Here is a 24,630-nt window from a genome sequence, read left to right on the forward strand (position 1 = left end):
GTAGTCTGCCTAGCATAAATTATGCCAACTAGTTAAGCAAACAGCAATTATACTTAAATAAAATCAATACACACCTTACAAACCAATCATATTCATGGAGTGAAGGAAGTAACGCATACAGTGGTCCACTTCCGAGACAAAGTGCCTTGAATCGGCATAGGTCAGCCAACTACAGAAGAAACAGGATATACTAGGCCCCTGCTTGGACAGCCAAAGGCTGCTTGTCAGCCTCCCCCTTCATCCCCTTTCCCCCCACTTAGCTGCCCTCACCCGAACCAAAGTTTAGTCTAGATAAAAGCTTACTAGTCTGCAAAATAGCTCAGTTTGTTTGTTCTTACTATCCTGCCCAGCTACTTAGGTCATAAGTCAAATACTTGACGAGCCCCTGAGCTAACTAGGATTGCAGTGCATTCTGGGCTGCAACAAAATGCAGCAAGACAACCCAAAAAAAACACCTAAAGCCACTGCCTAACACTCAACAGGTGACGTCCGGGACGACTGTGACCCTGTAGCATTCAGCCTATAAGGAACCAGGGGAGGGACCTGTGCACTAGGGGGTAAGTTGCTTGTTAAAACTGTGCCCGGTGTGCCTGCACGCCAGACACCCGATCTTGCAAGACCGTCATTAGAAGTCTCGCTTTCGCTATTGTCTGGGTCTCTGAGTCCATCCTGTGGGTTTGGACGGTTGAATTGTTTCTCACAACCTGGTGGCCCATACGGCTATCTCTGTGCCTGTATGGAGTTAAGACTCCAGCCGAGAAGGGAGACGCACCCCACTTGATTTATGTGGTCTGCTCTGGATGTCTTGGCTCCCCACAGAAGCCATAGACAAACCCGAGACTTATTCAGGAGGCAGCGGAGGTGACACAGGGAGAAAAGCAGGTACCATGGCAACCAGCCAACCTTGTGCATGATTCAAGCTAGGAAGGTTGGACTATGAGCCCTGCCTTGGTGGTGGGGCATTTTTGGAGAACCCGGGGTGTGCAAGAAACCTCCAGTAAGTGGGGCTGAGTACACAGGGAAAATCTCAGACACAGAGACTAACTGAAAATGTGAAACAGGAATTCTAGGCCTAGAGAACAAAGGAAAGAGGGAACTAAAAAGACCCCCTCTGACATTCTCCCAGATAGTGCGTTGGGGAGAATGTTGCAGGTTTGAATGGATAATCCTCAAACCAGGAACAAGGAAAAGCAAAAAACGATAGAGTATTGCTGTTTTATCTGGCCCAAAAAGCCCATGTCAGCCTTCGATCTTTTGGCCTAAGTTTGGCTCAGATGAGGATTGGGTGTGCCAAGCTTTAATTCTCTACGTGAATGATAAAACCCATCCACACAAGAGGATGTGGGTTATGTTCTTTGTTGGATTAGTGAATGAACTTCCTGTTCCCCCTTAAAGAGGAAAAGCATAGTAAAGTGCCCTCACCCAGTGAAAAGCCCTAGGACCCCCCAACATGCTTGCCCCTCCCCCAAAACATCTCACAAGGTAGAGGACAGAGAGATCAGGGGGCAACAGGAAAATTGGAAAAAGAGAAATCTGGGGGTCATAAAGGAGCTAAACCCAATGCTCCTTAAATCCTTATCCGAACTTGAGGGAAGAATTAGAACAATGAAAGAAGGACATTGAGAATTTCCCTATTTCTTCTGAACAGTAGACGTCTAATATATACTCTCTTAGAAAAATCCCTATGGGACAGGGAGGAGTTGGGTTTGTGAATGCGCCTCTAACAAGTACTGAGGTTAGGAATTTTAAAAAGGAAATGAGGCCATTCTTGGAAGATCCCCTCGGTTTAGCAAAGCAGCTAGATCAATTTTTAGGACCCAATTTTTATACTTGGGCTGAGATGACATCAATCAGGAATATCCTGTTTACTGGGGAAGAGAGGGGATTAATTATAAGGGCAGCCATAACCATTTAGGAAAGACAGCATCCTCCCAGGTAAGAAGTCCTGCTAACTGAGCAGAAATTCCCAAATGCAAATCCTGGATGGGATAACAATAAAGAGATCGGGCCCACATGCAGGACCTAACGGAACTAATAATTACAGGGATTAAAAAGTCCACTCCTCCGTCATAAAACGTCTCAAAAGCATTTGAGATTCAACAGCATAAAAGAGGAGACTCCCTCTGTGTTGCTGCAGAGGCTTAGGGATCAAATGAGAAAATATTCAGGATTAAATCCAGAGGACCCAGTAGGGCAAGGCCTTTAATTTTAAAGGTTAATTTTCTGACTAAAAGTTGGCCTGATATTACTAAGAAACTGCAAAAGGTTAATGGATGGAATGAAAAAACAATTAAGGAATTACTAAGGGAAGCTCAGAAGGTTTTTGTAAGAAGAAAGGGAGAAGATACAAAGAAAGGATATCGGAAAGATAAAGGGGAGGAAACGGCAAACGTAGAGGAAAAAGAGGTAAGCTGCTGACCCTGAAAGCAAGGGAAAGCCCGGTACACAGCTGTGTGTGGGGGAGCCACTGGACTAAGCAGCCGAGACAGGGAAGGCAGTGTAAGGCAGTGTAAGACACTGTGCAGGTGCACTGGGTGCCCAGAGAAAAAGAGTCAGAACTGTCTGTCAGACATGGGGGAGCCAGGGCACAGCAAGGCTCAGCTCATTCCCAGAGAGGGAAAGAAGAAGAAACTGAGTGTGAGGGAAAAAGGAAATAGGGGATGACAGAGACAGATAAAAGAAGAAAATGAGCGAGAGAGAGACTGGAAAAGACAAAGATCAAAGAGAGACACAGGTGAGACTGGGGAGAGAAATAATGTAAAAGGAAGAAAGTACAAGAGGAGGTGAGAGAATGTGGAGAGGTTGGCAGGGCTGGGGGAAGGTTATAGAGGCTCAAGCAACAAGGAGGTGCAGGGAAAGGGTGCAATGTGGCCACTGAGGAGGGACAGAGCCCAGGAACTGAGCGATGCAAGTGAGAAAGGGATGTGGAGGAAAGTTCAGGATCAGGAGTAGTGGGTTGCATATGGCAAAGACTAGATGGCTGTTTGTCAGAAGGCGGTAGAAAGGCTTCAGGTTATGGAAAGGTAAATGGATGAAATGACCATTAAGGTTTTGTTGCTGTTTTACTGAGAGGCTGTAAGTCCACCAGGGCAGCTGTCAGTAAGGCTGCAGAAGGTGTGGGGGGCTACATAAATTAGATCAGAGGGTTGTAAACTCAAATGACTATAGGGCCAGTAAATGATAAGAAGGAGGGCTGCAGGGCTGTGTGGGACTGTGGCTAACTGAAGAGGGCACACCCTGTTAAAGGGGCCACAGCTGCTCGGCTGTGATGCCAAATTGTCTGCTTTGTCAGAGGCCAGAATTCTAACTTTTTATGTAAAATGGGAATTTTTAAATGCCGGTTATCAGTTCAAAAAACTTAAAAACCCAATACAGGCAAAAAAGGATGCCAGTTTGCAATCCCTGAAGTAGAGAGAGCTCTTGCTGGGGAGAAGTCTGCCAAGACGCTTTAGGTGGGATATATAAAAGTTCTGTTTCCCAGAGCTTGGCTGGGCCTGGGGGAGGATCCTTGCAGCTGAGGAGGAGGAAAAGCCACTAAGTCTCCTCCCAGAGCGGGACAAACCAGAGACTCTTTGCAGTTGTTGGGTCACCAGCAGGGGTGGCGTGGAATACAAACAGTGCAGCTCTCGGCCTGCCAGGGAGAGGAATGGTGTCTTCAAAGCAAAGAAAGAGGAAGTGAGGGTGGAGCCAGGGATGCTTTTCCTAACGAAAGTGCCCCTCAGGAAAGGTGCCATAGGCTGTTAGCTCTTCAAACCAGCAGCTCTCGGCCCAGTGCCAGACCCAGCAGGGCCTGATCAAAGGTACCCTGGGAAGCCAGCTGGTCAGTCCCTTGCCTCCCCAAGTTCCTTCTGGGGTCAATGGGCCCTGCGGAAGTGCCTAATCTAATTCCAGCCTGTAATTCCAGCACTTTCTGAGGCTGAGGCAGGTGGATTACCTGAGGCCAAGAGTTCAAGACCAGCCTGGCCAACATGGTGAAACCCTGTCTCTACTAAAACTATAAAAATCAGCTGGGTGTGGTGGCACGTGCCTGTAATCCCAGTTACTTGGGAGGCTGAGGTAGAAGAACAGCTTGAACCCAGGAGCTGGAGGTTGCAGTGAGTCGAGATCACACACTGCACTCCAGCCTGAGCGACGGAGCGAGATTTTGTCTAACAACAACAACAACAACAACAACAACAACGAACCAGACTACTGGAAAAAGACCTCCTCAGTTAAGACCATATTTAAGCAGGACTACTAACCTTTCTACTATGAAAACCAATGACCAATTTTTTAAGAATTATATACTAGGCATATCCTCCACCCTGTCATCCCTTAGGTTAAAAAAACTTCTAACTTGAACCCTGCCTCTTGAGTTCACAGTTAGCCACTTCCAGTCTGGCGACTCGGTGCTAATTAAAACCTGGAAAGAAGACATGCTCCACCCAAGCTGGGAAAGTCCATATCAGGTACTCCTGACCACTAAAACAGCCATAGGAACAGCTCAGCAGGGGTGAGCACATTACACTCGGGTCAAGAGACTGGTAAAAGAACCCCCAAAAGAAAGGAAAAAGGGTGAATAGGGAGTGCATAAATCACCTAAGAAAGCCTTAGAGCTAACTCTAAGGAAAACCTAAAAGGAAGCTATGAGCAGGCTCCATCATTGGAGGTGGATACAGTTAAGATTAATCCTAACACAAGGGGTGAAAGGAAACCTAAGTACTGGATAGAGCCCAATACTAGGGGTGGAAAGTAGGAAATATCTAATCAAACTAATAGTCAACATAACTAAAACCTCCACTCCCAGCCCCCAAACTATAAAACTTAATGCCTGCCAAGTCTTACCTTGCGGGAATTTATGGAACCAAAGGCAGTTGTCACAAGCAGACAAATATCTATGTCCTAAAACAGACCGTTATTGGACCCTCTCAAAAAAGCCCTGCGCTAGCTGGAATCAGGTCTGGTGGACCACACAGTATCAAGGCCAGCTGAGTCATTCTTCCGAAAACAAACCCTTAAAGAACAAAAGATAAGGGCTCCATGCTACCTAGCTGTACAAATTTAAAATGCAATCCTATATTAATTACCATAAACAACCCAGCTACTCTAGACCAGGAACCCTGGAGGTATAAATTAGGAATAAATATCTCAGGAAGGGATTCCGTGGGACAGTTAGCTCTTAGACAAATCACCAACTCCACCCCAAGCCCACCTAGAATTACCAGAACTCCTGGTCTCACTACTTCCTTTAACCTACCAGACAATGACCCTAAAAGAGTAAAAATAATTAAGACAACTAACTTAAGGCAAACTTTAAAAATTAAAAATATGGGGATGTAACTGCCTGGGTTGAATGGGTCAAATTTTCAGTACTAGCATGCTCAACAGTTACGCATGCTCTGCTGGGCAGCCTCAAGCACAGGTAGTTCCGTTTCCCCTAAAATGGGATACCAATCCCAAAGGAATGCATTGCATGTTGGCTCTGTAACAGGATAGGGATGCATGGCGCAATGAGACTTGAAAAGTTTATTATTGCTCTTTCCCACCTTGCAAAGCTCAAATCCTAGAGCGATCCCTTCTTTCTCCATAGGGAACATAAACCACTCCTCTTGCCTCTCTAGACAGGGGGCAGAGTTCAATAAGCCAGTGGGAAAACTCTCAACTTGTACCCACATCCTAAATGTTACTGGTAAGTCAAACAAAGGCAACAACTCAGCTCTTCATATACCCCAGGCTAATGTCTGGTGGTATTATGGGAAAGGGAACCTCCGTAGCCTGTTACCGTCCATTTGGACTGGGACTTCTACCTTAGTTCACTTGGCCATTCCATTCACCTTGGCATTCCATAAGATCTCCAAGAATCCACATGGCCACTGAATTTGGAGAAATCTAACGAATTCTTTTAATTCTAACATTTATATTAACTCAATAGGAGTCCCTAAAAGAGTACCTAATACATTTAAGAACTAAAGGACACAAAAATAAATGCAGAAATGGAACAAATAGGAGTAGAAAGATAAAAAGGAGAGAATTGAAGGAAACAACGTATACAATGGACCATTTCCAAAACAAAGTGCCCTGAATCAGCTTAGGTCAGCAAACCACAGAAGAAACAGGATACACCAGGCCCCTGCTTGGATAGCTGATGTCTGCTTGTCGGCCTCCCACTTCCTCCACACTTAGTTTCCCTCACCCGAACCAAATAAGTTTAGTCTAAAATAAAATTTTATTAGTCTGCAAGATAGCTCACTTTGTCTGTTCTTATCAGCCTGCCCAGCAACTTAGGTCATAAATCAAATACTTGAAGAGCCCCTGAGCTAACTAGGATTGCAGTGCATTGTGGGCTGCAACTAAATGCAGCAAGACAACCCTAAAAACACACCTAAAGCCCTGACTAAAAATCAATAGGTGACATCCGGGAAGACTGTGACCCTACAGTAGTTAGCCTATAAGGAATCGGGAGAGGGTCCTGTGCACCAGGGGATAAACTGCTTATTAAAACCGTGCTGGGTGTGCCTGCACACCAGACACACAATCTTGCAAGACCGTCATTAAAAGTCTCACTTTCACTATTGTCCAGGTCTCTCAGTCCATTCTGTGGGTTTGGATGGGTGAGTTTGTTTCTTAAACAGAGGACATTTTATTTGTTTCTCAAAAAGAGGATATTTTATTTTACAATGTAAAGAAGATGAAGGAGTAGAAATAGAGTAGCTCTTTCCTACTCTGTGACTCCAGAGAAATGTCTTAACTATAGTCTTCACCTAAAAATAAATCTACTCACCTTGGAAAGAGAGAAAACAATTCAAGATAGCATACAGCACTCTTCTATAGCATTTAAGTATTTAATAAAATAAAAATTACAGACCTGACTTGTTGGCTACAATGCTATATCACTCCTTTTGAATTTAAATGTGCTATCACTAGTTCCAAGACATATCTATGATTGTGACTTCAACAGCTGCTGCAAGAGGTCATTACATGCTATGTATATATGATGACTGTGCTTTCCTTTATAATTGCAACAGATACTTTTCAAGTTTATTGTTGAATAATTATGTCAAAGGTTTAGACTTTACCTGAGTTCAAGAATTCCCTACTTCAAGATTCTGTATTCTTGGCAGCATCCTTAATTCTGGCAACCAGATTCAAGAAAGAGTAAATGGATAGGACAGTATCTTACACAGCAGTTGCCAGAGCTTTAAACAGATGACTGCTGTACAGGAAAAGTTCAAGGAAAATCAGTATCCTACCTACAGTCACAGTGCTGCTGAAGATAAAAGATGAGAAGGAAAGAAAAATGATTAAGGGCATTGATAAAATTGGTTCTTCATGGAACTCATTATTTGCCCTAGGTGCTTTATGAACATTATCCCATTTAATGCCCCCGACTACAGTGTACTCCACTGGCCTTTCTGGTTGCAGGGCATCCATGGCAGTCTGCACACTGTGCTAACAGGCCCCACCCTTTCCACAGGCAAGCAGAAGACACGGAGTCCATTTTGCTGACAAAATCACTAGTTTTCTTTAGCAGGGAACAATATCCCTATTACCTTAGGTGAAAACCTGGAAGAACTTCACTGACAATGCTAAAAGGTGTGTTTAAGGGAGTGACATGACCACTTTCTGGCTTCATCTGCAAGGTCAATGAAGCTCCAATTCCCTTTCTAACAGTACTGCCAGGTGCAAGCACACAACTGTTCCTCAGCACTACCATTATGGTTTACTGCTTATGGTTTCCATTTCTTGGTTTAGCACTTTATATGTAACCTGGATTTCTCAAAACACAAAAATCTGTCTTTTGCTATATTTCCTCAGTTGGTTATCAATTAATTTCATAAGAAAGGCCACACAGGGCCCATTTATCTGTGCTTGTTTCATACACACACACACAAATAGGAAGAAAACCTTATATTAAAAGCTCTGTTGGTTCAGAGATTTCATAAAATTCTAATTAAGGATCCTTACAGTTTCTAACAACCTTTAGTATGCTGGCAATTTAGCAGAGGCTTCAGGTTTGGACTCTACAGAGAGCACTAGGTTAGAATCCTAGGCTTCACCACCTTCTAGATGACTGACCATAGTATCCTCATTTGTAAAACAGGGATAATAATACTGCCAATCTCATAAAAATGATATGGCAGTGCATGACAGTGCACTGAAACCAGGCAAAACAGGGACGAGAAGAAATATTTACCAAACACATTTCCCTTAGCTATCATGAGGATACTTTAACATGTTCAATCACAATTTGGGAAAGGGCATGGCAGCATACAAATTTTGCAGATGAGGAAACCTGGCTGTGATACTGATAGGGACAGGAGGCACAGAAATTCTGAGAAGGGGTGGGTCCCCCCGTAAGGGCCCCACCCTCAAGCGTGAAACCATGGCCCAAAGTGAGAATACACATTCCTGTTTTTCTGCTCGAATGTTGCCTCTTTCAGAATCACCCTTGGCCTGCCCCACTCCCCATCCAGTTCCCATAAAAACCTCAGCCAGCAGAGAGGAGAAGCAGCAAGATGATGGAGACTACAGTTGGACATTGGAGAGAAGTCGCTTGACTTCAGAGGGATGGCTTGACAGCATTGCTCTGGAGAGGAATTTGGCCAGGGACGGCCAGACTCCAGGGGAAGATTATCTTCCCACTCTGTTCCCTTTTCAGCTCCCCTTCCTTGAGAGACACTACCATCAACAATAAAATCTCCTGCATTTACCATCTCCAATATGTTCATGAGACCTCATTCCCCCTGGATATCAGACAAGAACTCACTCAGGTGCAGCTGCCAAAGTCTGGCACACTGACCCTCCACTGAGCTGCTAAAACTCAGCCATCAGCAGATGGCAAAGCTAAAAAAGCACTAACTGTTAAACTCTTTTTGGGCTTCAGGGGTCACAGGTACCCCTCAAGATGTTGCTGCTGGGCTGCACAGTTTTGCTCCTGTCAGTGCCCAAAAGCACTCACCCCAGCTTCTGCACCCACTCACCTGCGTTTCCCACCTCCTGTGAGGGGTGGAAAGTAGCAGGAGCAAGCGAATGGAGTCTGTCCCTGCTGGCACAGAAACGGCCAGCTAGTCCTAGCACCTGTGCACTATAGTTACCACCCATGAAGGCATCAGGGAAAATTTCCTGCTTCCATATGAATTTGTCCAAGGTTCAAGAATGTCAAAGGCAGAAGAAGTCAAAAAGGTGGGGGGAAAAAGAAACCCAAGAAGAGAACATTGCATCAGGTAATAATTAGAAGTGAGGATCTCAAAAAAGACACTTATGCAGCCAACAAGCATATTAAAAAACGCTCATCATCACTGGTCATTCGAGAAATGCAAATCAAAACCACAATGAGATACCATCTCATGCCAATAAGAATGGCGATCATTAAAAAGTCAGCAAAAAACAGATGCTGGAGAGGTTGTGGAAAAATAGGAATGCTTTTACATTGTTGGTGGGAGTGTAAATTAGTTCAACCATTGTGGAAGACAGTGTGGCGATTCTTCAAGGATCTAGAACTAGAAATACCATTTGACCCAGCCATCCCATTACTGGGCATATACCCAAAGGAGTATAAATCATTCTACAAGAAAGACACATGCACATGTATGTTTACCCGGCACTATTCATAATAGCAAAGACTTGGAACCAACTCAAAGGTCCATCAATGACAGACTGGATTAAGAAAATGTGGCACATATACACCACGGAATACTATGCAGCCATAAAAAAGGATAAGTTCATGTCTTTTACAGGCACATGGATGAAGCTGGAAACCATCATTCTCAGCAAACTATCACAAGATCAGAAAACCAAACACGGCATGTTCTCACTCATCAGTGGGAGTTGAACAATGAGAACACATGGACACATGGAAGGGAACATCACACACTGGGGCCTGTTGGGAGTTGGGGGTTAGGAGAGGGATAACATTAGAAGAAATACCTAATGTACATGACAGGTTGATGGGTGCAGCAAACCACCAGGGCACATGTATACCTATGTAATAAAACTGCACGTTCTGCACATGTAAAACAGAACTTAAAGTATAATAAAAATAAATAAATAAATAAGAGACAGGGTCTTGCTATGTTGCCCAGGCTGGCCTCAAACTCCTGGGCTCAAGGGAGTATATGGTACTACATGCATGCCACCATGCCCTACTAAGTAACTGCTTTTTGGTTCACCACTATTTCCTTAGCTCCAAGAACAATGCCTGATAAGTAGTAGTCACTCAATAAATATTGCTGAGTTGGGATGGTAGGCTTGAAGAAAAACAGAGTCGAGGGAAGGCTTTTTGATTTGTTTACAAAAGCTTTCTGAAAATAATGGTAGAGGAAAATGTGCCACTAATCCAACAAGGCAAAATTGAAGAGATTGAAAGAGGGAGAAAATTAATATAATTAGTTCTTAGAGGAGGCAGGAAAGGATAGAATGAGAGCATGGAAAGAGCTATTTCCCTTGGCAAGGAAGTGAGGGACATGTTAGAGAAAATCAAAGAAGGGAAGATGAAGAAAGCTAAAGGAGTGCATGTAATATATCTTCAATTGTTAAAAAAGAGAACACAGAAGACGGCCAAATAGGAACAGCTCCAGTCTACAGCTCCCAGAGTGAGCAACACAGAAGAAGGGTGATTTCTGCATTTCCAGCTGAGGTATCGGGTTCATCTCACTGGGGGTGTCAGACAGTGGGTGCAGTCCATGGAGTGTGAGCTGAAGCAGGGAGGGGCACTGCCTCACCTGGGAAGCACAGGGGGTCAGGGAATTCCCTTTCCCGACCAAGAGAAGCAGTGACAGACGGTACCTGGAAAATTGGGACACTCCCACCCTAATACTACACTTTTCCAACCATCTTAGCAAATGGCACACCAGCAGATTATATTCTGTACCTGGTTTGGAGGGTCCCACACCCACGGAGCCTCGCTCACTGCTAGCACAGCAGTCTGAGATCAAACCACAAGGCGGCAGCGAGGCTGGGAAAGGGAAGTCTGCCATTGCTGAGGCTTGAGTACGTAAACAAAGCAGCTGGGAGGCTTGAACTGGGTGGAGCCCACCGCAGCTCAAGGAGGCCTGCCTGCCTGACTCTGTAGACCCCACCTCTGGAGCAGGGCTTAGCAAATTGGATAAAGAGTCAAGACCCATCAGCGTACTGTATGCAGGAGACCCGTCGCAAGTGCAGAGACACACATAGGCCTCAAAATAACAAAAGGCAGCAGAAACTTCTGCAGACTTAAACGTCCCTGTCTGACAGCTCTGAAGAGAGCAGTGGTTCTCCCAGCATGGAGTCTGAGATCTGAGAACGGACAGACTGCCTCCTCAAGTGGGTCCCTGACCCCCGAGTGGCCTAACTGGGAGACACCTCCCAGTAGGGGCCTACTGACACCTCATACAACCAGGTGCCCCTCTGACACAAAGCTTCCAGACGAAGGATCAGGCAGCAACCTTCGCCGTTCTGCAATATTTGCTGTTCTGTAGCCTCCGCTGCTGATACCCAGGCAAACAGGGTCTGGAGTGGACCTCCAGCAAATTCCAAGACACCTGCAGCTGAGGGACCTGACTGTTGGAAGGAAAACTAACAAACAGAAAGGACACCCACACCAAAACCCCATCTGTACTAAACCATCATCAAAGACCAAAGGTGGATAAACCCACAAAGATGGGGAGAAACCAGAGCAGAAAAGCTGAAAATTATAAAAATCATAGCGCCTCTTCTCCAAAAAAGGAACGCAGTTCCTCGCCAGCAACAGAACAAAGCTGGACAGAGAAGGACTTTGAGGAGTTGAGAGAAGAAGGTTTCAGATGATCAGTAATAACAAACTTCTCCGAGCTAAAGGAGGATGTTCGAACCCATAGCAAAGAAGCTAAAAACCTTGAAAAAACATTAGATGAATGGCTAACTAGAATGAACGGTGTAGAGGCCTTAAATGACCTGATGGAGCTGAAACCCATGGCATGAGAACTACGTGATGCATGCACAAGGTTCAATAGCTGATTTGATCAAGTGGAAGAAAAGGTATCAGTGATTGAAGATCAAATGAATGAAATGAAGGAAGAAGAGAAGTTTAGAGAAAAAAGAGTGAAAAGAAAAGAACAAAGCCTCCAAGAAATATGGGACTATGTGAAAAGACCAAATCTATGTCTGATTAGTATACCTGACAGAGACAGGGAGAAAGGAACAAAGTTGGAAAACACTCTTCAGGATATTATCCAGGAGAACTTCCCCAACCTAGCAAGGCAGGCAAACATTCAAATTCAGGAAATACAGAGAACGCCACAAAGATACCCCTTGAGAAGAGGAACTCCAAGACACATAACTGTCAGATTCACCAAAGTTAAAATGAAGGAAAAAATGATAAGGGCAGCTAGACAGAAAGGTCAGGTTACCCACAAAGGGAAGATCATAAGACTAACAGCGGATCTCTCGGCAGAAACTCTACAAGCCAGAAGAGAGTGGGGAACAATATTCAACATTCTTAAAGAAAAGAATTTGCAACCCAGAATTTCATATCCAGCCAAACTAAGTTTCATAACTGAAAGAGAAATAAAATCCTTAACAGACAAGCAAATGCTGAGAGAGTCTGTCACCAACAAACCTGCTTTACAAGAGCTCCTGAAGGAAGCACTAAACATAGAAAGGAACAACCAGTACTAGCCACTGCAAAAACATGCCAAATTGTAAAGACCATCGATGCTAGGAAGAAACTGCATCAACTAACAAGAAAAACAACCAGTTAACATCATAAAGACAGGATCAAATTCGCACATAACAATATTAACCTTAAATGTAAATGGGCTGAATGCTCCAATTAAAAGACACAGACTAGCAAATTGGGTAAAGAGTCAAGACCCATCAGTGCGCTATATTCAGCAGACCCATCTCACATGCAGAGACACACATAGGCTCAAAATAAAGGTATGGAGGAAGATCTATCAAACAAATGGAAAACAAAAAAAAAAGCAGGGGTTGCAATTCTAGTCTCTGATAAAACAGACTTTAAACCATCAAAGATCAAAAAAGACAAAGAAGGCCATTACATAATGGTAAAGGGATCAATTCAACCAGAAGAGCTAACTATCCTAAATATATGTGCACCTAATATAGAAGCACCCAGATTCATAAAGCAAGTCCTTAGAGACCTACAAAGAGATTTAGACTCCCACACAATAATAATGGGAGACTTTAACACCCCACTGTCAACATTAGACAGATCAACAAGACAGAAAGTTAACAAGGATATCCAGGTATTGAATTCAGCTCTGTACCAAGCGGACCTGACAGACATGTACAGAACTCTCCACCCCAAATCAACAGAATGTACATTCGTCTCAGCACCACATCGCACTTATTCCAAAATTCACCACATACTTAGAAGTAAAGCACTCCTCAGCAAATGTAAAAGAACAGAAATCACAACGAACAGTCTCTCGGACCACAGTGCAATCAAACTACAACTTAGGATTCAGAAACTCACTCAAAATCACTCAACTACATGGAAACTAAACGACCTGCTCCTGAATACTACGTACATAACGAAATGAAGGCAGAAATAAAGATGTTCTTTGAAACCAATGAGAACAATGACACAACATACCAGAACCTCTGAGACACATTTAAAGCAGTGTGTAGAGGGAAATTTAGAGCACTAAATGCCCACAAGAGAAAGCAGGAAAGATCTAAAATTGACACCCTAACATCACAATTAAAAGAACTAGAGAAGCAAGAGCAAACACATTCAAAAGCTAGCAGAAGGCAAGAAATAACTAGGATCAGAGCAGAACTGAAGGAGACAGAGACACAAAAAACCCTTCAAAAAAATCAATGAATCCAGGAGCTGGTTTTTTGAAAAGATCAACAAAATTGATAGACCACTACAAGACTAATAAAGAAGAGAGAAGAATCACATAGACCCAATAAAAAATGATAAACAGGATATTATCACCGATCCCACAGAAATACAAACTACCATCATAGAAAACTATAAACACCTCTACGCAAATAAACTAGAAAATCTAGAAGAAACGGGTAACTCCCTGGACACATACACCCTCCCAAGACTAAACCAGGAAGAAGTTGAATCCCTGAATAGACCAATAACAGGCTCTGAAATTGAGGCAATAATTAATAGCCTACCAACCAAAAAAACTCCAGGACCAGATGGATTCACAGCCAAATTCTACCAAAGGTACAAAGAGGAGCTGGTACCATTCCTTCTGAAACGATTCCAATCAACAGAAAGAGGGAATCCTCCCTAACTCATTTTATGAGGCCAGCATCATCCTGATACCAAAGTGTGGCAGAGAAACAACAAAAAAAGAGAATTTTAGAGCAATATCCCTGATGAACATTGATGCAACAATCCTCAATAAAATACTGACAAACTGAATCCTGCAGCACATCAAAAAGCTTATCCACCACAATCAAGTTGGCTTCATCCCTGGGATGCAAGGCTGGTTGAACATACGAAAATCAACAAACGTCATCCATCATATAAACAGAACCAAGGACAAAAACCACATTATCTCAACAGATGCAGAAAAGGACTTCAACAAAATTCAATAGCCCTTCACGCTAAAAACTCTCAATAAACTAGGTATCAATGGGATGTATCTTAAAATAATCAGAGCTATTTATGACAAATCCACAGCCATTATCACACTGAATGGGCAAAAACTGGAAGCATTCCCTTTGAAAACTGGCACAAGACAGGGATGCCCTCTCTCACCACTCCTATTCAACATAGTGTTGGAAGTTCTGGCCAGGGCAATCAGACAGGAGAAAGAAATAAAGGGTATTCAATTAGGAAAATGGAAGTCAAATTGTTCCAGTTTTCGGATGACATGTTTGTATATTTAGAAAATCCCATCATCTCAGCCCAAAATCTCCTTAAGCTGATATGCAACCTCAGGAAAGTCTCAGGATACAAAAATCAATGTGCAAAAATCACAATTATTCCTATACACCATTAACAGACAAACAGAGAACCAAATTATGAGAGAACTCCTATTCACAATTGCTACAAAGAGAATAAAATACCTAGGAATCCAACTTAAAAGGGATGTGAAGGACCTCTTCAAGGAGAACTACAAACCACTGCTCAACGAAATAAAAGACGACACAAACAAATGGAAGAACATTCCATGCTGATGGATAGGAAGAATCAATATCGTGAAAATGGCCACACTGCCCAAGGTAATTTATAGATTCAATGCCATCCCTATCAAGCTACCAATGACTTTCTTCAGAGAATTGGAAAAAACTACTTTAAAGTTCACACGAAACCAAAAAAGAGCCCACACTGCCAAGACAATCCTAAGCCAAAAGAACAAAGCTGGAGGCATCACATTATCTGACTTCAAACTATACTACAAGGCTACAGTTACCAAAACAGCATGGTACTGGTACCAAAATAGAGATATAGACCAATGGAACAGAACAGAGCCCTCAGAAATAACACCACACATCTACAACCATCTGATCTTTGACAAACCTGACAGATACAAGAAATGGGGAAAGGATTCCCTATTTAATAAATGGTGCTGGGGAAACTGACTAGCCATATGTAGAAAGCTGAAACTGGATCCCTTCCTTATACTTTATACAAAAATTAATTCAAGATGGATTAAAGACTTAAATGTTAGGCCTAAAATCATAAAAACCCTAGAAGAAAACCTAGGCAATACCATTCAGGACATAGGCATGGGCAAGGACTTCATGACCAAATCACCAAAAGCAATGGTAACAAAAGCCAAAATTGACAAATGGTATCTAATTAAACAGCAAAAGAAACTACCATCAGAGTGAACAGGAAACCTACAGAATGGGAGAGAATCTCTACAATCTACCCATCTGACAAAGGGGTAGAATGACCCATCTGACCCAGAATCTACAAAGAACTTAAACGAATTTACAAGAAAAAAAATCACCAAGCTCATCAAAAAGTGGATGAAGGATATGAACAGACACTTCTCAAAAGAAGACATTTATGCAGGCAACAGACACATGAAAAAATGCTCATCATCACTAGCCATGAGAGAAATGCAAATCAAAACCACAATGAGATACCATCTCACACCAGTTAGAATGACGATCATTAAAAAGTCAGGAAAACAACTGGTGCTGGAGAGGATGTGGAGAAATAGGAACACTTTTACACTGTTGGTGGGACTGTAAACTAGTTCAACCATTGTGGAAGACAGTGTGACTATTCCTCAAGGATCTAGAACTAGAAATACCATTTGACCCAGCCATCCCATTACTGGGCATATACCCAAAGGAGTATAAATCATGCTGCCATAAAGACACATGTACATGTATGTTTATTGCAGTACTATTCACAATAGCAAATCATTCTGAGCAAGCTATCACAAGGACAGAAAACCAAACACCACATGTTCTCACTCATAGGTGGGAACTAAACACTAGAACACAGGGTGGGGAACATCACACACCAGGGCCTGTTTGGGGTGAGGGGAGGGAGGAAGGATAGCATTAGGAGATATACCTAATGTAAATGACGAGTTAATGGGTGCAGCACAACATGGCACATATATACATAAGTAACAAAGCTACACATTGTGCATATGTACCCTAGAACTTAAAGTATAATTTTAAAAAAAGAGAGAACACAGACTGTTCTAGAATATTTGATTAATTATTGGGATCTTTAGCTATGCCAGAAATGTATATTGATATAATTTTGTACCCATACAACCTAGTGAACACATTTCTACTTCTTGTGGAACACTGGTCAGTGGCCCAACCCATTTATCTGACCCTTTAAAGATTTGTTTAAAGATTAGGGGGAAGGAAAATCAGTTGTCTCCTATTGTCAAAGAGACAACTTCTTTTCTCCTTTAACAAACAATTCATATTCTCATTTCAATTCAAAAATATTGCTGAGCACCTACAATGCACTACAGGGGAGACAATAACAAACAGGACGTGGTTCTTGCACTTAAAAAGCATTATCAGAACTATAATCACTGCCCTTTGGGTAACACCCCAAAGAACCCTTCTTTTGACAAGTTTTATCAAGACATGGGACATTTCAAAAAAAAAAAAAAAAAAAAGGAAAACTCAGGATATTGCCCTTAGTGCTCCCTTCAAAAGACTCCCAGAACATCCAATAATATACAGTGTGACATGCATACTGTATTGGGTATGCAAAGGTAGAGGCTATATCCTGAGATTTCCTATGTATCTCCTATTGGTTCTATTTCTCTAGAGAACCCTAAAACAGAACTCTAATTGTCTGGAATTCATGTATATTTAGATCATTTTACTTTTTTTTTTAATCAATTTTATTTTTTTATTATACTTTATGTTCTAGGGTACATGTGCACAACGTGCAGGTTTGTTACATATGTATACATGTGCCATGTTGGTGTGCTGCACCCATTAACTCGTCATTAGGTATATCTCCTAATGCTATCCCTCCCCCCTCCCCCCACCAGGTCCCGGTGTGTGATGTTCCCCTTCCCATGTCCTAGTGATCTCACTGTTCAATTCCCACCTATGAGTGAAAACATGCAGTGTTTGGTTTTCTGTTCTTGTGATCGTTTGCTGAGAATGATGATTTCCAGTTGCATCCATGTCCCTACAAAGGACACGAACTCATCCTTTTTTATGGCTGCCTAGTATTCCATGGTGTATATGTGCCACATTTTCTTAATCCAGTCTGCCATTGATGGACATTTGGGTTGGTTCCAAGTCTTTGCTATTGTGAATAGTGCCACAATAAACATATGTGTGCATGTGTCTTTATAGCAGCATGATTTATAATCCTTTGGGTATATACCCAGTAATGGGATGGCTGGGTCAAATGGTATTTCTAGTTCTAGATCCTTGAGGAATGGTCACACTGTCTTCCACAATGGTTGAACTAGTTTACAGTCCCACCAACAATGTAAAGTGTTCCTATTTCTCCACATCCTCTCCAGCACCTGTTGTTTCCTGACTTTTTAATGACTGCCATTCTACTGGTGTGAGATGGTATCTCATTGTGGTTTTGATTTGCATTTCTCTCATGGCTAGTGATGATGAGCATTTTTTCATGTGTCTGTTGCCTGAATAAATGTCTTCTTTTGAGAAGTGTCTGTTCATATCCTTTACCCACTTTTTGATGGGGTTGTTTTTTTCTTGTAAATTAGTTTGAGTTCTTTGTAGGTTCTGGAGATTAGCCCTTTGTCACATGAGTAGATTGTAAAAATTTTCTCCCATTCTGTAGGTTGCCTGTTCACTCTGATGGTATTTTCTTTTGCTGTGCAGAAGCTCTTTAGTTTAATTAGATCCCATTTGTCAATTTTGGCTTTTGTTGCCATTGCTTTTGGTGTTTTAGATATGAAGTCCTTGCTCATGCCTACGTCCTGAATGGTATTGCCTAGGTTTTCTTCTAGGGTTTTTATGGTTTTAGGTCTAACATTTAAGTCTCTAATCCATCTTGAATTAATTTTTGTATAAGGAGTAAGGAAGGGATCCAGTTTCAGCTTTCTACTTAAGATCAATTTACTTTAAAAAAATACGCATTAAAAACAGAACTGATATTCACTTCCGTTAAGTACAGAGTAGAGACAATGAACAGCAAATGAGGGCTTAAGAGCCTAATTAAAGAAAAAAAAAAGGGCTTACTTCCTATCCAACTCAAAGGAATGCTTAAAGGTGTAGGAAGAATATATACATGGATATAATTTTGCTCTCCTCTGAATAAAGGCCATAGAATATTTCAAATCCGCTAACATGCTGTGAGATAAACTTTCTAATCCTTCAATTCAGAAACTAAATTCACTATTTCCAAAAACTTTCTTTGAACTGCTAAAAATATCATCAAGAAAAAAGTGTTAAGTAAGCCAAAGACGGCAACCAATTAAGAAATATTGAATGTTCTTTCCCCATTACAGAGGTCAGAGGGGAGGATAAAGCACTTGTTCATATTAAACCACAGAAAAAATATGAATTGCAAATTTTTTAAACACTTGCAAGGCACAAGAGAAATAAGTCAATGCAAAACAGGTCAAAACATACATTACCTGAAAGCATTTTCAGCAGAAACAATGTTTTCTACAAGGGCAAACAGTGCATAGAAAATAAAACTAAACTAAGAGACACTACTGTTAGAAGCATCTTATATGGCTGGATTTTTTTTTTTTTTTTTAAGGAACATCAAAAAGTCTATCCAATCATTTTTTTAACAAGTCTGTAAAAACGTTAACAGTTAAATTGAGAGGTAGCAAAAGCCCAAAGTAATGAATTTCTATTCTGCATTGTGGTTGCTTACTGCAGAGAGCTTGTAATGAAATCTCTCATATATGCCTGCTCACAATCTTCTGAATACCGTCTCATGTTAATACTTGCCTCTGTTGTAAGCTCCCCATTCTAATCAGTAAAATTAAAGGGTTTCTGTTTGGGTCCCCTAATGCTTTTGTAAGCTGTCTGTGCTGTCTGTGTCCCTTAATAAAACTTTTTCTGCTTAAGAGTACCTGGTGTGAACTCTCTTTTCTACAACTAAGAATTCTGACCAATAAAGAGCCTGAAAATATAAAGATGGAAAGATAAAGTAAATGAGGATGGTGGGTAGACGAGAGAGAGAAAAAAACAGTAATAGTAAAAAAGGAATCATTAAATCATTACAGGTACCACAGACATCAAAAGATATTATGAACAACATCTCCAATAAATTTGACAACTTTAAAAAAAGTCACATATTCTTTATTAAAGAAATATAATCTTGGCTCATGCCTGTAATCCCAGCACTTTGGGAGGCCAAGGCAGGCAGATCACAAGATCAGGAGTTCAAGACCAGCCTGGCCAATATGGTGAAACCCCGTCTCTACTAAAACTACAAAAATTAGCCGGGTGTGGTGGTGCGTGCCTGTAGTCCCAGATACTCAGGAGGCTGAGGCAGAAGAATCACTTGAACCCAGGAGGTGGAGGTTGCAGTGAGCCAAGACTGCGCCACTGCACTCCAGCCTGGGTGAGAGAGCAAGACTCCATCTCAAAAAAAAAAAAAAAAAAAAAAAAGAAATATAATTTATAATTACAAACCTTCTCACAAAGGAAACTTCAGTCCCAGATGGCTTTACTAATAAAATTTTTATTTTAAATTTATATAAACTCTTCCAGAGAACAGGGGAAAAAGAAAATATTTCCTACTTTATTGTATGAATCTAGCATAACCTTATTACCCAAAACTTGACATGACAATTACAAGAAAAATTATAGACCAATCTCTCATAAACATAATGCAAAAATCCTAAACATACTAGCAAATCAAATCCAACAATATGTAAAACACATATCAAGAAAAAATAAGGCTTCTTTCAAAAATATAAACATTTGTTCTTTCAAAAGCCATTATCCCAGAAACAGACTCCCATCTATCTACAATGTCATTTGATTTTTGACAAAAGGCACCAATGCAATGCAATGGGGAAGAAAGAGAAAGAAGTCTTTTCAACAAACTGTGCTGGAACAATTATATAACAATGTGAGAAAAAATTAACCTGGACTTCTATATTTTACACTATGCACAAAAAATTAATGTGAGGTAGATCTAGACCTAAACGAAAAAGCAGTAACTAGAAATCTTCCAGAAGCACAGGAAGATATTCTGTAAGTAGCTAAAGTTTTCTTAGGATACAGAAATCAATACTCATAAAAGAGAAAAACAAAGATAAATTAGACTTCCTCAAAGTTAAAAACATTTGATCATCAAAAATTATTGTAATTTCCATTAATAAAGGGCAAAAAAATCATACGATCATCTCAATGGACGCAGAAAAATAAGCAAGATAAAATCCAACACTCGTTCAAAACAATAACTATCGAAAAAGCTCTTCACCAACTAGGCATAGAATCAATTTATTCACACTGATGAAGAATATCCACAGAAAACCTAAAAAAATTAACATTTTTAATGTTCTTAAAAGCTTTCCCCTTAAGACTGGGAATAAGACAAAGATGGCTATCACTATCATTACCTCTGTTGAACATTTTGTTGGCAGTGCTAGCCAGTATAGGAAGCTGGTGAGAAAGGGAAAATAACGGGGGTATGAAAGGGAGGTAGGAAGGGAGAGAGGGAAGGGAGAAGAAAAGGAAAAGAAGGAGTAAGGGAAGAAGGAAATATGACATTTTGTATACAAATGATGAAAATTCAAAGTAATGTGCAAACCATAAATAACTCACTTAAAAAATAAGTCAGTTCAGCAAACTCATTAGATACAAGGTCAATACATAAAATTTAATTTCAGGCCAGCATGGTGGCTTACACATGTAATCCTAACACTTTGGGAGGCCAAGGTGGGTGGATCACCTGAGGTCAAGAGTTGAAGACCAGCCTGACCAACATGGTGAAACCCCGTCTCTACTAAAAAATACAAAAATTAGCCGGACATGGTGGCACATGCCTGTAATCCCAGATACTTGTGAGGCTGAGGCAGGAGAATAGCTTAAACCTGGGAGGCAGAGGTTGGAGTGAGCTGAGATCACGCCATTGCACTCCAGCCTGGGCAACAAGAGTGAAACTCCATCTCAACAACAACAACAACAAAAATGCTGGTGAGAATGTGGAGCAACTAGTACTTAAATGTAAACTGATACAACTATATTAGAAAATTATTTAACAATAACTACTGAAGAGGAATATACACCTACCTGATGATTTTATAGCACTACTTCTGGGTATATAACCCATAGAAGTTTGTGTCTATGTTACCACAAGGCCAAAACTGTTTATAGCAGAATTCTTTTTTTTTTTTTTTTTTTTTTTTTTTTTTTTTTTTTTGAGACGGAGTCTCGCTCTGTCGCCCAGGCTGGAGCGCAGTGGCCGGATCTCAGCTCACTGCAAGCTCCGCCTCCCGGGTTTACGCCATTCTCCTGCCTCAGCCTCCCGAGTAACTGGGACTACAGGCGCCCGCCACCGCGCCCGGCTAGTTTTTTTTTTTTTTGTATTTTTTAGTAGAGACGGGGTTTCACCGGGTTAGCCAGGATGGTCTCGATCTCCTGACCTCGTGATCCGCCCGTCTCGGCCTCCCAAAGTGCTGGGATTACAGGCTTGAGCCACCGCGCAGAATTCTTACAGTAAAATCCTGCAAATAACTTCAAATGTCCAACAGTAGAAATGAGTAAGTGAAATGCAACACATCAAACAATGGAGTATCTCAGAATGAACAAACTACTGCTACATAGGTACAATGTGGATGAATCTCACAAATATGCTGAGCAAAAGAAACTAGACACAAAATGATACAATTTCATTTACATAAAACTCAAACAATCATGCCTGTAATCCCAGCACTTTGGGAGGCCAAGGCGGGTGGATTAACTGAGGTCAGGAATTCGAGACCAGCCTAATATGTTGAAACCCCAGCTCTACTAAAAAATACAAAAATTAGCCAGGCATGGTGGTGGGCACCTGTAATCCCAGCTACTCGGGAGGCTGAGGCAGGAGAATTGCTTGAACCCAGGAGGCGGAGGTTGCAGTGAGCCAAGATTGTGCCATTGCACTCCAGCCTGGGTGACAGAGCAAGTCTATGTCTTTAAAAAACAAAACAAAACAAAAAAAACCCTCAAACAAAATGTATGATGTGAGAAGCCAGTACAATGGTTATTTATTTATTTATCCTGGAGAAGAGGTGGCGAGTGGGAGGGCACACAAGTAAGACATCTGGGGCACTCTGTAAATGTTTCTTTGTGGTAGACTGCCACAATTACTACTTGAGACCCTCACTATGACAATTACTACTGTTACTACTTGAGACTGTCATTACCAGACTGAATGAAGGGGGAGGAACATGGAAGTAAAAACTTAAGACAAAAGTAACTATTTTAAAGGAAGGGGCTGGGGAAGAAGAAGAGGGCTCCCTGCTTCTAGTGAGCAAAGGCAGTGCTTGAGCTTCTACAGCCCTTTGTATTTATTGGATAACAAGAGCAAGGCTTAAGAGGTAATGATTGGTCAGCTGCTTAATTGATCACAGGTTCATATTATTAATAACAGGCTTCAGATGTACCTAATCAAAAGAAACACTGCACTTGGGCATGACTGCCCTCAGCATTCCTTATGGGTGGCATACACAGTTTGTCACTTTGCCAACATTCTGCATTTATGAGAACAGTTTGCTGTTACTCATATGGCCTCCAGTGGTATACTGAGTGGATCACGACCCTCAGTCTTTCGGCCTCCAACATTTCTTATGTTCATGTGAAAAAATATTGAGGTATACATACACGACTTCTGTATTTTTCTGTATGTTACACTTTAAAAATGTGAGTTCTTAAAATACGCATACGTGGAAAAAACTCACAGATTTCAGGCAGTTAAGTATAATATATAATATATAGCATGATGCCTCCAACTTTGTCCTTTTGGCCTAGGATTCTCTTCAGTATACGGGCTCTATTTTGATTCCATATGAAATTTAAAGTAATTTTTTCTAGATCTGTGAAGAAACTCAATGGTAGCTTAATGGGAATAGCACTGAATCTAAACATTACTTTGGGCAGTATGGACATTTTCATGGTATTGATTCTTCCTATCTATAAGCACAGAATGTTTATCCATTTGTGTCCTCTCTTACTTCCTTGAGCAGTGGTTTGCAGTTCTCCTTTTTTGTTTTTGTTTTGTTTTTGAGACAGAGTTTCCCTCCTCTGCCCAAGCTAGAATGCAATGGTACAGTCTCAGGTCACTGCAACCTCCGCCTCCTGGGCTCAAGTGACTCTCCTGCCTCAGCCTCCTGAGTAGCTGGGATTATAGGCATGCACCACCACACCCAGCTAATTTTTGTATTTTTAATAGAGACAGGGTTTCACCATGTTGGCCAGGCTGGTCTTGAACTCCTGACCTCAGGTGATCTGCCCATCTCACCCCACAAAGGGCTGGGATTACAAGCGTGAGCCCTCATGCCCAACCTTCACGTCACCTGTTAAGTTGTATTCCTATTTTATTTTCTTTGTAGCAATTGTGAATGGAAGTTCACTCATAATTTGGCTATTATTGGTATACAGGAATGCTTGTGATTTTTGCACACTGATTTTGTATCCTGAGACTCTGTTGAACCTGCTTATCAGCTTAAGGCGTTTTGGGGCTGAGACAATGAGGTTTTCTAAATATACAATCATGTCATCTGCAGACAGGGACAATTTGACTTCCTCCCTTCCTATTTCAATACCCTTTCTTTCTTTCTCTTGCCTGATTGCCCTGGCCAGAACTTCCAATACTATGCTGAGTAGGAGTGGTGAGAGAGGGCATTCTAGTCTTGTGCCGGTTTCCAAAGGGAATGCTGCCAGCTTTTTTGCCCATTCAGTATGATACTGGCTGTGGGTTTGTCATAAACAGCTCTTATTTTTTGAGATATGTTCCATAATACTTATTCAGTGTTTTTAGCACGAAGGGGTCAATTTTATTGAACGCCTTTTCTGCATCTATTGTAATCATGCGGTTTTTGTCACTGGTTTTGTTTATGTGATGGATTACATTTATTGATTTGCTTATGTTGAACCAGCTTTGCATCCCAGGGATGAAGCCGACTTGATTGGTGGTGGATAAGCTTTCTGATGTGACCCTGGATTATGTTTGACAGTATTTTATTGAATATTTTCACATTGATGTTTATCAGGGATATTGGCCTGTATATGTGTGTGTGTGTGTGTGTGTGTGTGTGTGTATATATATATATA

The 24,630-nt window shown here is 41.5% G+C and overlaps 1 protein-coding gene across 2 annotated transcripts in view; it reads right to left on the reverse strand.

Annotated features, from left to right (window-relative positions):
- HIBCH (3-hydroxyisobutyryl-CoA hydrolase) overlaps positions 1-24,630 on the reverse strand; it is a 118,573-nt gene that overhangs the window by 8,678 nt on the left and 85,265 nt on the right. The window lies entirely within an intron of this gene.

The sequence above is a fragment of the Chlorocebus sabaeus genome, chromosome 10, assembly GCF_047675955.1.
Source record: "Chlorocebus sabaeus isolate Y175 chromosome 10, mChlSab1.0.hap1, whole genome shotgun sequence".
Classification (NCBI taxonomy): domain Eukaryota; kingdom Metazoa; phylum Chordata; class Mammalia; order Primates; family Cercopithecidae; genus Chlorocebus; species Chlorocebus sabaeus.